Below are 13,377 nucleotides of genomic sequence, written 5' to 3'. Positions count from 1 at the left end.
AAAAAAAAAACCAAAAAAAAAAAACAAAAACAAACAAACAAAAAAGAAATGTGTTGTTAGGCAACTTCATCATTGTACAAACATCAAGAGTATACTACAGAAACCAAGATGTAATAACCTTTGTAGTGGTATAATTTTATGGGATCATCCTCATAAATGCAGTGTATAATGGGATAAAAATCTCTGTGTGAGCCGGGCGGTGGTGGCGCACACCTTTAATCCCAGCACTCGGGAGGCAGAGGCAGGCGGATTTCTGTGAGTTCGAGGCCAGCCTGGGCTACCAAGTGAGTTCCAGAAAAGGCGCAAAGCGACACAGAGAAACCCTGTCTCGAAAAACCAAAAACAAAAACAAAAAAAAAGAAAAAGAAAAAGAAAAAAAAATCTCTGTATGACTTGAGCTCCCTAGTTATATAACACCTCATTGAAAGTCTTTAAAACAACGTGATTTATCATTTTTCAAGAATAGTTTAGTGTTTAAAAAAGTTACATGTGAAAGCTCAGTCCTCTACCACAATTAGCTTTGCATTTCTAGTTCCTTTCCAGGAACTAGATCAGGGTCTATGTGATGCTCACTATAGCTGCATGTCCATAACACTCCTGAAATACATTGTGTAGCAGAAGCTGACACATAAAACGGATGGTTTTGACAGCAGAACTAGATCAACTGAAGGGAATGTTTTATTAAACTACTTAATCTACATTGTAAAAAAAAAAACTTAATTGAAGAGATATTTCATGCCAGAATACTTACTGTGAAACTGCTAAAATGAATGTTTGCCAGGCTGCGTTAGGGTGGAGTTGGAAGCAAGATAATTCTTCATGTTCTGAGGAATTCCTGGGATCAGTATGATGGCTCTATGTTCTCTGCATCCTAATACTGGCTGTGCCGAGATTCGGCTACCTAGGAGGATACTGGCTTGTGGCTCAGTGCTGGGAGTACACTTGTTTATACAAAGGGGTGAGATGGAAGCATTTTCATAGGCTTCTGGGTATGTCAAATGAAGCAGCAAAATATGATTTGGAGCATTTTTTTTTAATTAATTGTTTTTTTTTTGTGTGCTTCCATGTGTATGTATGTGGGCACTTCTGTGCCATAGCACATGTATGGAGGTCGGAGTATAACTTTCAGGAGTTGCTTCTCTCCTTCCAACATGTAGATGTCAGGGATGGAACTCAGGTGGTCAGGCTTAGTGGCAAGTGCTCTTACTTACTGAGTCGTCATCTCATAGACCTAACGTTTGTTTTATTTAGCGAGACTAACAGTAAGGTAAGCGTTGTATCTACTTTTAAAACTTGGACTTGTGTTCATGTGTTAAACACAGTGAAATCACTAGTCAATTCTGGGAGAGCTACGGAGAGAGGAAAAAAAAAATGACCTGTCAATCTGACAACAATAGCAAAAGTCTAGACACAACTGTAAAATTGTTTTAATGGCAATAGAAATACCAACATTAAAATGTATTAGGCCAATTAAATTTATTAAGCTCATTAATAAACATCTCTGTGTGTAACAGACAGTAAATGCAGAATTCTGCAACTGTCTCCAGTCATTCAAAGTAGATCACGTCAGCAAACTGGCCTTCTTTGCTTCATCCCTTGAACCACAGTACAACTAGCTACCAAGTGATTTGACCCTCTCACAATAGGTGTCCAAATCTTTTGGTTTCTTGATAAGTTGTAGTTCCACTGAATGGGGAATTAATAATTTAGTCTTGATGCTTTGAGTCAAACTGTTAAGAAGAATTTAAGTTTCTGATTTTCCCTAGAAATTATAGAAGGAGAACTTGGTTATTGTGTTTAATTTCAAATGAAAGTGTAACTGACGGGTAAAAGTATTATTTGCTTACTATCTCCCATAGCTTGGCTTGCTGCATTAAAACATTAGTCCCCAGGGTGGCCCTATTCGAAGGTGCTTTTAGGAAACCCTTGGGTTACTGGGGATTTACTCTCGATTGCAGTAGTGTGACTCTGATTTCCTCCTATTGTTCCTGCTTCTTGATTCCTGGCTTATGAGGTGAGCAGTTTGGTTTACCGCATGCAGACTCTCCACCACTGCCATATCGTACCCCTTCCAGAGGCCAGAGCACGTGATGAGCTGGCTCATATTTGGACAGGAGCTTCCTGAACCATGGAACAAAGTAAACCTTTTCTCTAAGTTAAATATCTCAGGTGTTTCATTATAGTGAAAGAACTTGTGAGTATGCCTTTTTCATGATTAAAGGTAGATATCATTCAGTTCTTCTCTTACCCAAGCCATGAAATACAGTTGTATTATAGTGTATTGCTTTGGTAAGTAATATGCATTGCGGACTGAATGGTTGTTGCTTTCTCTACCCCTTGGATTAATTTGGTCTCATCATTGTCTGCTTTGAATTGTTCTCATTCATACATTGTTGTACTCCTCATCATATGTGCCAATCACAGCCTAAAACCCATCCCATTTCTCTGTCATAACCCCTAAGTTCCAGCTCTCACTGATGCTTCCTTCTCTAGTGTGTTCCATCTTTAAACTTCTCCATCTATGAAAGACTATCTTAATTTTCTTTATAATGAGCTCGTGCTTCTAAGAGTCTGTTTCAATACCACTTTGTAGTCTTCGTACTTGGAAAATGCTATGGAGGCATAGCTTCTCTACGATCTCTGAATATTCTGTGTATAATTTATACAATTTACAATTTCATAATTTAACTCATTTAAATAATAGTTGCCTTATAAAAATTTTGTCTAATCAGCAAGATCAGGCTCATCCCAGCTTGCACATGACTATGTTCTCAGTGCTTGTGAGGGGTGTTGGGGAGAGAAGGGTTAGTGTCTCTTGTTCTTACTTCCCTGATAGGGACTTGGGACAGGTTAGATCGTGGCCTGACCTTCCTATCTCACCTTACCTTCATATTTTCCTGTTTCCAAATATGGGCTTATGGAGTTAGGGCTTCAGTATGTGGGATTTGGAGAGGCACAATTCAATCCATGTCTATGAGACAGTAAATGATTAGTAAATATCTTTTGGAAAGAAGTCATTCTCCACCCCCATTTAAGTCTGCCTCCTTCATCATATTAAACTTTGATTTAGATAGAAAAAAGCTTCCATTATCCCCATTTCCTTAATCACAGAGATCTCCCTCTGGTGTTGTCTGGCCTGCTTGACAGGTCTTTAAAATGAAACATTTCTTTAAAATTCAGAGCTGAACCAACCTAGGGTCTCTTTTTTTTATTTTTCAAATACATAACACTTTATTAATTCTTTGAGAATTTTAAACATACACGTATTGTCTTTAGATCATATTCACCCACACCCTTCCATCTAACTTCTCAAAGATGCATTATCTAATGTCTTCCTTTTTTTTTAATTTAAGAATTTAAGTTCATTTTACATACCAACCACAGATCCCCCACTCATCTCTCTTCCCACTCCCTTCTAGCCTTCCCCATTCCCCTCATCCCCTCCTCCCAAAGGGTAAGGGCTCCCATGGGGAGTCAGGAAAGCCTGGTACATTTAGTTGAAGCAGGACCAAGCTCCTCCCCACTGCATCTAGGCTGAGTAAGGCGTCCCACCACAGGTAATGGGCTCCAAAAAGCCTGCTCATGCACCAGGGATAGATTCTGATCCCACAGCCAGGGGCCTCTCAAACAGACCAAGCTGCACAACTGTCTCCCATATGCAGAGGCCTTAGTCCGGTCACATGCAGGCTACAAGCTGTTGGTCTAAAGTTCATGAGTTCCTATGAGCTGGTTCAGTTGTCTCTGTAGATTTCCCCATCATGATCTTGACTCCTCTTGCTCATATAATCCCTCTTTTCTCTTTTTGACTGGCCTCCTGGAGCTCGGCCTAGTGTTGGTTGTGGATCTTGGCATCTGCTTCCATCAGTTACTGGATGAAGGCTCTATAATGACAGGTAGGGTATTCACCAATCTGATTATGGGGTTAGGGAGAAACCTGGTGCTAGGGAAATTCCCAGAAATCCACGGGGATGAACCCAGCCTAGACTACTAGCAGTAGTGGAGAGGGTGCCTGAACTGGCCTACCCTGGTAATGAGATTGATGAATACCCTGGCATCATAGAGCTGACCTAGGCTCTTTGGGAGTTTTCCCCTGGAGAGCTTTCCTGAAGGCAGGGCAGTGAGTCCAAATCTGAGCCATGTTATTCCTGCCTCCTGTTCTTTTCTCTGTGCCTCAGGCTTACCTTCGAGAGGACCAAAGCATTGCAGCAGACTTCTAAACAACTGTCTCAAGAACTTAGTTATTTTCTCCAAGAATCCAGAGTGTGGTTGCTAATGGGAACAAATGAGGCCAAACCAATTCTGTACAGAGCTGTTAGTCCACTAACTCGTAATTCCATCAAATAATTGCTTTAAGGCTGTGTGGCTCATTTGCAACTAAAAAGGCTAGACAAGTTTTCATGTACAGATGCACAGAAAGGCTGATGATTATGTAGTCTACATTCATTGTACTATTTATTCCCCGTAAAGCAGTAGCATGTTCCACAGTAAATTTTCTACCTTGAAACGTATATGCACAGAGCATTATACCAACTGTTTATTGCTGTGATGACTCTGTTGTGCTTGATTTTTTTTCTCCCTGGTGCTTGAAATCCTAGCTTTGTTAAATAATGTTTTCATGTATTTTATTGATATTTTAAATGAATAATTACTAGCCATGTACATTTATGTGGTACAATGTGATATTTTAATTTATGTGCATGAATGACTGGATAAATCAAGTTAATTAAGATGCCATGTATCACTTACTATTTTTGTGGAGAAGCTTTCAATGTTTACTCCTAGTACTTGTGAAATACATATATTTTACTGTTACCATCCTTCTATGCTGTAGATCTCAAAAACTCACTGCTCTTGTCTAAGTGAATCTGTGCACTTTGAAAAAAAATCTCATTATTCCTCTTGAACCCTCCAGCCTCTGGTAACCACTTTCCTACTTTGTGTTTTTATGAGTAAAGATTGTTTAGTTTCCTCATGTGAATATGATCTTGAGTTGTCTTTTGGCACCTGTCTGTTCTGCTTAACATAAGGTATTGCAGGTTCATGGATGTTATTTCAAATGATGGGTTTGTCTTTTTTATGATGCATAGAATCCCTTATGTATGTGAACCAGATTTCCTTTATTTGTGCTGACGAACACACAGGCTGTTGCTATGTCTTGACTATCGTGAGTGATGCTGTAGGGGGTTTAGGAGTTTAAATACCTCTTTTGTGTATTAATTTCAAATGCTTTGACTGGATATATCTAGAAGTGGGTTGCTGGCTCTCATGATTTCTGTATTTAGCTTTTTGTTGTATCTCTTTGCCATGATGACTGCACTGACTGGGTGTCTACTAATGATGTTGTGAGCTTTGTTTTACTCACTAATGCTAGCCATCTTTTAGCTTCTGTAATAGCCATTCTGACAGGTGTAAAGTGATGACATCACCTGACTTTAAATTTGTATTTCCCAAATGATTACCAATGTTGAGTATTTTTCATGAACCTCTTAGACATTTTAAAGTCTTATTTTGAAAAATTTTCAATTTAAAAATTAATTTTTATTTTTGATTGCGAGCCTAGCCTTTAACGGCTGAGCCATCTCTCCAGCCCATTATGCCAGGTGGTGGTGGTGTACACCTTTAATCCCAGCACTGGAGAGGCAGAGTCAGGTGGATCTCTGTGAGTTCGAGGCCAGCCTTGTCTACAGGGCGAGATCCAGGACAGGCACTAAAACTACACAGAGAAACCCTGTCTCGAAAAAAAAAAATTAATATTTAGATTAGTGTACAAAGTCGTGAGTTTCATTGTGGTATCATGATACTTTGTTCTCATTTGTCACCCTCCCCCACTGCCCTCTCCTAGGACTGCTGCTGTGGATGACTCATTGATAAATAAAGAGCTGATTGACCAGCAGTCAGGCAGGAAGTGTAGGCGGGGCAAGGAGAGGAGAATTCTGGGAAGTGGAAGGCTGAGGCAGAGAGACGCCGCCAGCCGCCACGATGAGAAGCAGATGTTAAGATACCGGTAAGCCATGAGCCACGTGGCAACTTCTAGATTACTAGAAATGGGTTAATTTAAGATGTAAGAACAGCTAGCAAGAAGCCTACCACGGCCATACAGTTTGTAAGCAATATAAGTCTCTGTTTTTACTCGGTTGGGTTTGAGAGCTGTGGGACTGGCGGGTGAGAGATTTGTCCTGACCGTGGGCCAGGCAGGAAAACTCTAGCTACAAATGGCACCCAACGGCTCGAGTTTCCACCTAAAACCTGAAAATACTTAATAACCAATTCTAAAAGGAGCCGGAAACATGTCTCAAGCGGGTGGCGAGATGCCGCAATATGTGGGCTTCAGCTACGCTATGGCGGACTCGAGACATGTGGGCTTGACCTATTTCCGCCTAGTTACACAGAGGTTTCTGTAAGCCGTGCAACATGGTGCGTGGTGGAGTTAGCCTTTGCTAGTCTAAAAAAAAAAAGAGAGGTTTCTGGGCTACACACTGCTTTGATAGAACCGTAGACCCACTGCTTCTGGGAGTTGGCTCCTAGACCTGGCGGTAAACGCCCTACCGCCATGTTGGAAAGAGGGCATGGGCGGAGCCAGCAGCCACAGCGGCCATTTCAGTCTTAGAAATGCTGCAGTTTAAGCAATAGATTCACAATAAGACAGATTCAGGGCTGGAGAGTTGGCTCAGGGGTTAGGAGCACTGCTCTTCCAGAGGACCCGGGTTCAATTCCCAGCACCCACATGGCAGCTCACAACTGTCTATAACTCCAGTTCCAGCAGATCTGATACCTTCACACCAATGTGGATAAAATAAAATAAATTATAAAAAAAATGACAGATGCAGATGGAACAAGACTTTAAATGGCTTGCAGTGTGTGTAAAAGTGTATGTAGGCTTGAAAGAGAAAAAAAAAGGAATATAGACTGTTATAGTAAAGAAATAGAAAGTTTAAAAAAAAATTCTTTAAAGACAAAGTAAAAATAATATAAAAAATAAGCCACGTAAAGATGGATATCACACAGAGAATCTGGGTTGTGTTGTCTTTGGGGTTTTTAACTGCAGAGAGATTTTTGATTGTAAAGATAGCGGAGTTAATCCAATATATATATTTTAAAGATATCGTGACTTCAAAATTTGGATATAAGGATATGTTACTTTGGAAAGGAGGCTCTGCTTTTGTTTCCACAGAAAGCCAGAGGCTATGGATTTGTTCCAGATTAAGATACATCAGGTTTGACCAGCCAAGACCCCCTGAAAGGTCTCTGATGACACCATGGCCCAGATGATCCAACAGCCAGAATGGTTTCAAGACAACTGGCTCAGACAATACAGCCTCATGGACTACTCCATAATCCTAAAAATTTCTTATGTCGTGATAAGAATATGCCAGGCGGTGGTGGCGCACGCCTTTAATCCCAGCACTCGGGAGGCAGAGCCAGGCGGATCTCTGTGAGTTCGAGGCCAGCCTGGGCTACCAAGTGAGTCCCAGGAAAGGCGCAAAGCTACACAGAGAAACCCTGTCTCGAAAAACCAAAAAAAAAAAAAAAAAAAAAAAAAAAAGAATATAGTGCTCTCATCCAGCAGGAAGTAGTATAAAAAAATCATGCTCAAAATTCCCAGATATACCAAGCTGGCTTTAGAGATGGAATTGGCTGACTCCTTCTATAAACCCAAACATATTCCTAAAAGAAAAGGTTGAGAGATTCTTGTGTCCCATATCATAAGAGCCCTCTAGTGTGGGACAGAGAAAAACCAATATTTTCATTTAGAACAGGTTAATTATAAATACAATATCGTTCTAAAAGAGGAAAGGGGGATATGATAGAGATATATAGGATATAGATATGATAGGATAAAAGGGTAGATTGTTGAACCTACTTTTAAAGAGCAACAACTTGTTTGAAATGTTTTACATTGCTGTGGATTTTAGTTTATTGATACAAATTTAAAGTTAATTTTGTTATACGGTATATATATATATATATTTCTATTCTCATTTGAGGTATTATGTTTGTGTAACTCATTTAGATTGTAATGGATAATTAAAAATACAGATTAATAATTAATCTTCTATGATAATCAAAATTATAGTCATGTTAGTTTAGTTTTCAGGGTCTTTTAAAGAACCTGAAGTTCACTGACTCAAGCTAGGCAGTCTGGCCAGTGTTACGCAGGAATCTGTGGATGTCTGCTCCTCCAGTGATGAAGTTACAGATGTGAGCTGCTGTGCCAGCCTTTTGTGTGGGTGCTGGGGATCTGAACTCAGATCTTCACACTTCACTGTTTTCTGGTTGAAAGCCATTTTGACTGAGGCGAGATGGAATCTCATGGTGGTTCTAATTTGCATTTCCTGGATGGCTAGGGCTATTAAACACTTTCCAATATTTATTGATCATTTGTATTTCTTCTTTTATGAACTGTCTATTCAGTCCATTAACTCATTTATTGATTGGATGACTTGGGTTTTAGGTGTTTAATTTTTACAGCTTTGCATGTAGCCTGTGTATTAATCCCTTGCCTGATGTGTAGTTAGCAAATATTTTCCCCTCAAATCTCTAGGTGGTTTCTCCACTCTGGTGATTGTTAGCTTTGATTTGTAAAAGCCTCTTAATGTCACGCAATCCCATGTGTCAATCTTTGCCGTTATTTCCTATGCTATAGAAATCCTGTTTATGCATATTATCTCTACTAAAGATTTATTTCTGAATTAATTATGTGCATTTGTGCATGTGACTGCAGATCCCTGGGAAGACCAAAAGATGTCATCAGAACCCCTGGAGCTAGACTTTTTGGGAATTGTGAGCCACCTGACGTAGGTGCTGATAACCAGATTCTCGTCCTCTGGAAGCACAGTTTGACCTCTTAATGGCTGGTCCATCAATCCAGTCCCTGTCCTTGTATCTTGAAGTGTTTTATCCATATTTTCCTATAGCAGTTTGAAAGTTTTTCGATCCATTTTGGATTGGTTTTTTTATGAAAGGTGGGGAAATGAATCCCATTTCATTCTCCTGCACGTAGAAAGCCAGTTTCTCAGCACTGTCTGTCAGTCTTTTTTTCTCTGAAGGATGCCTTTGGGAGCTTGGCAAGAAGTAGCTTGCTACAACTGACTGGTTTTCTCAGTCTTGTATTACAGTGTTCTCATGTTCGTTTTTGTGTCAGCACCATGTTACTTTTGTTTCTGTGGCTCTAGAATATACCCCGAGATCTAGTATGTGATGCATTCGCTCTCATATGGAAGCCTTTTGTTTTCTCTAGTTCTGTGAAGAATGTCATTAGGATTTAGATGGGGATGCTGTCAATCTGTTGTTGTGTGTGGTCATATAACGTTTCCCCCAATGTGCATTCTCATTCTTTTGCATGTGAATTTCCTGATTTTTTTTTTTTTTTAAACCATTTGCTGGAGAGATTGTCCTTTCCCTGTTTTGTGTTCTGGCTACCTTTGTTGAAATCACCTTCCTGTATGTGCATGCTTCATTTCTGTTTTAATTCTAAGATTCTTTTTTTTTAAAGTTTTGTTTATTTATCATGTACACAGCATGTATGACTGCAGACCAGAAGAGGGCACCAGATCTCATTACAGATGGTTGAGCCACCATGTGGCTGGGAATTGAACTCAGGACCTCTGGAAGAGCAATCAGTGCTCTTATCCTCTGAGCCATCTCTCCAGCCCAATTCTAAGATTCTAATCATGGTATTCCTTATCAATGTAATCCCTAATTATTTTAATTTGTAATTGTCGTAAGTGAGCTGGACTTTTAAAAACTCTATACCTACCTGAATTAGTACAGAACTTCCATCTCCTAATGGGTCTTTGTCTTGCTAATTTTTATCAGTCCATTTTTCTTTTGCCATTAGCACAACATGCTGTTCACTGAAATTTTGCATTTAGTTTGTGCATCATAATGATTGAGTGATTTAATGAGATAAAAATCTTGTAAGTAAAGATGTTCTAGGTAAGTCATACTTATGATTTTCTATTGTGATTGCTTTTTTTTTGAAGCACTTCGTTCCATCTGTCTCTGCAGGCTCTGAAACTTATAAAGTACTCCACCAAGAGTTATCTTTGAGTTCTGGCCTTCCTACAATATGGGAAGATAGTCTGCTCTCTGATCCTACAGGTGAGGTAGGATGGAAACTCTCTCCGGATGCCTGCATTGTGAGAACGGTTTACATCCTCTGAGCCATCCTTTGCTTTATTATTGTGATATTGCTCAGTCTGGCAAATATGATTTCTTACAGCTTTGTCTATAGCAAGTCAGCATAAGCAAAGACTTCAGTTTTTAAATAAATTTTCATTAGTGTACCCTCTATTTTCTCTTCACACTAGAATTCTGTGAAGGAATACAAAGGGTTACAATGAAGGTTGGAGAGAAGAGGATAATTAATTGCAAGTGCAAACAACGTCCAATTAAACACTACGATGCTTGCCCTGTAGGGTTTTCCTTTGATGGTCTCACAGCCAGAATGTCTGCTGTCCCGTTTCACCTTAGACTGTTTGCTAACTGGATTTCTTCTTCTTCTTTCTTTTTGTTCTGACATAGTCTTCTCTTCACCCTCTGCACAGCTTTCTCTATTCTCTCCTTTAATTTCACCTCAGCCGATTTTCCTATTATGTGCGACAGCCCGGCCCTCTCCACCACTGCAGCCAACCTCAGCTGCTTTCTACGGTCACATTCTAGTTTACCAAGGCCTGCTGCAGCCTGACCCACCCTCAAGGAGCAAGCAGCTGGCAGACGACACATCTCGGATGTTTGTTTTCTGTTCTTTCTCTCTCTCTCTTTATTTTTTTGCCATTAGAACAATATTACAATGCCAGAGAGTTTGCAACAAGTCTCCCATATTTTTTGCTGCTTTATCCACTGATAGTTTCTGAAGTAGGGACAGATGGGGTGAATTAATAGCTAAAATTAGAGATTAATGTGTTAGGCTCAGGATTTATGTTCATATGCTAGAAGTGAAAACTGTAAAGTAATTAAATTCCAAGGAGGATATATTTAAACAAATAGCATGAATAATAAATACGTTTTATTTTGCTTAAGAGGTCTACACTTACCCGATAAATGATGCTTTTTCATCATGATTTCAGTTTATAAAAACTAAACTTACTTTAACCCTAGTCTTCAGCCTTATAAAACTTGTGAGAATGATGAGTTTGTTCTGGGGTTTCTCCATCTGCAGTGGGCAGTGGAATGCCAGGTTTTGGGACCGGTCGCCATTTTCTTGAGACTCACCCGATTTGACTTAATCAGCAAATGTGATGGTGGCCAAACACGCTCTGAGGAAGCTGGTGCTTTGTTGGTTTAACTGATCCTTTTCTACAGTTTAAGCAATGATACAGATTGGTTTGTCTTTATTTCAGCCTTATGAACTGTTTTTATGTTTATTTATTTTAAATGAATGATAATAAATAATTGACATTGACCAGTCTAGTCTGGACAGATAACATGCCCAGATAAAAATCTGATTTTTAAAACATATATCTATTTTTAAATGGTGTTTATATCTGTCTGTCTGTCTGTCTGTCTAATCTATTTTAAGACAAGGCCTCACTGTGTAGTTCGAGTTGGCCTGGAATTCACCATATAGACCAGGCTATCCTTGAACTCAAAGAGATCTATCTGCCTGCCTCTGCCTGCTGAGTGCTGGGATTAAAGGCTCTCACCACCACACCTTGCCTTCTCCTGGTCCTCTGTTAGTCAGTTTTAAAAGTAGTTCATCTAGTATCAGTAGCTTGGGGGGAGGCAGCCTCCAGCTACCCAGGGTATGAAAAAAAAAATCCATGAATGCGTCGAGGGCTTAGGGAAAAGTCTTATCTGAGGGCTAGACCTTTTATATCTGAGAGGGAAAAAAAAAAGAAACACACACTTTCTGATGGTAACTTTCTCTTTTTCTTAACCTTAAAAAGTCTCGTTCTCTGAAAAATTTCTCTTGCTCTGTCCCTGCCTAGCTACCCATTTTCTCTTCTCAGGTCCCTCTGCACATCTCCCCCCACACTCTAACACAAGCTCTTTATTTTACACAGGTCTTCTACATAGCAGCAGTTCCTTCACACAGCTCTCTCTCTCTGTCATCACACACACACACACACACACACACACACACACACACACATTTCTACACCATCACTCACTCTTTACTCACTCATTTTCTTACTTACTCTCTCACTTCTTTATATTCAGCTACATCAGTCTTTCAGCACACAAACACTCTCTCTCTCTCTCTCTCTCTCTCTCTCTCTCTCTCTCTCTCTCATTGCTTCTGCAAATTCAGCTACATCTCCATTTCAGCACACACACACATTCACTCACATACTCCCTCACTCCTCCTCCTTCCTCTCACAGCCAACTCTGGACAATTATATGTTACATATTCAGGGTCCGACCCATTCTCATAACACATGATGTCACACAGTTTTTCTCAGGCTAGGAAGGTCACACTGACCGGTTAGTGAGTAACACTTGGCCAAGCACATAGCCTGGGTGGCTAGTGTTCCCAGACAGAGAATGACATTGAAATTCAAGACTTAACAGCAGCAGTAGTTGACTGAACCTTGAGTGGTTGGGGTACATGCAGAAAGAGAATTACTGCAGAGGGTTATGTCTACCAAAGTTGCTTCAGTTCTGACCTTGATTCATCAATAAACACCTGGAACTTATCTTTGTGTATTCTCTGCTAGTCTGTTTTGAATTTGTTCTGAAGTCCAAAATTAGCATCTTTGTGACTGAAAATACTGTTACTTTCCTATGTCAGTTATGGAAAATATTCTAGTATTATTTCTAATCATCAGAATTATACAACTTAAACAAATCATCTTCCTGACCATCCACAACTATATGTGTGCCCAAAGATGGAATATTTTTATGAGCTAAACACAGAAGTGGGGGACATACCCATAGCTGTTACTATGTTTTGTATAATATTTAAGGTCCAGCCTTAAATTTATACAAATCCAGGGGCCCAAGAGAGACACTACTAACGGCGTGGGAATGAATCCAGTTGCTTCGGAGCATTTTAGTTCAATTCGTTTATTCCTCAGTCACATCGTTCAGTCACCAGTTCAACTTTCTCAGATCTCTCTTTATTTCCTTAGTTCCCTTCTTGTTCCCTCAATTCTTAATTCTCTCTGATCTTCAATTCCTCAATCCTTCAGTCTTCAGTTTCTAGTTCCCTCAGTTCTTCAGTCCTTCCATTTCTTATTCCTTCAATTCTTTATTCCCTCAATTCTCTGTTCCCTCCATTCCTAGTTCTCTCCAATCCTAATTCTCTCCCATCTTCAGTCCCTCAATCCTTCATCCTTCAGTTCTTCCTTCCTTCAGTCCTTCCTCCTTCTCCTTCCCCTGGGACTGGTTTATATCCTATCCCAGATAGTAACACCCTATGTTTTGTATACAGCA

The 13,377-nt window shown here is 39.8% G+C and overlaps 2 protein-coding genes across 5 annotated transcripts in view; both read left to right on the top strand.

Moving 5' to 3' along the window:
• The window catches only part of Epm2a (EPM2A glucan phosphatase, laforin), a 105,052-nt gene that overhangs the window by 24,352 nt on the left and 67,323 nt on the right, over window positions 1-13,377 (top strand). Inside the window, exon 1 of one of the 4 annotated variants that reach the window (XM_059272741.1) lies at window positions 5,908-6,004. The exons of 2 other annotated variants lie outside the window; for them this stretch is intronic. The gene's annotated coding sequence lies outside the window, so the exon portion shown is untranslated. Of the gene's footprint in view, window positions 1-5,907; window positions 6,005-10,010; window positions 10,102-13,377 lie in introns of those variants that run through there. One more of the 4 variants, XM_059272742.1, reaches the window with a different exon arrangement.
• Window positions 1-13,377, top strand: part of LOC131918736 (zinc finger protein 431-like) — a 61,235-nt gene that overhangs the window by 3,535 nt on the left and 44,323 nt on the right. The window contains exon 2 of the mRNA XM_059272945.1: window positions 10,009-10,106. The gene's annotated coding sequence lies outside the window, so the exon portion shown is untranslated. The remainder of the gene's footprint in view (window positions 1-10,008; window positions 10,107-13,377) is intronic.

This window comes from Peromyscus eremicus, chromosome 8b (genome assembly GCF_949786415.1).
Source record: "Peromyscus eremicus chromosome 8b, PerEre_H2_v1, whole genome shotgun sequence".
Taxonomy (NCBI): Eukaryota; Metazoa; Chordata; class Mammalia; order Rodentia; family Cricetidae; genus Peromyscus; species Peromyscus eremicus.
The sequence above is the reverse complement of the archived record's forward strand: the minus strand, read 5'-3'. Positions and strand labels throughout refer to the sequence as shown.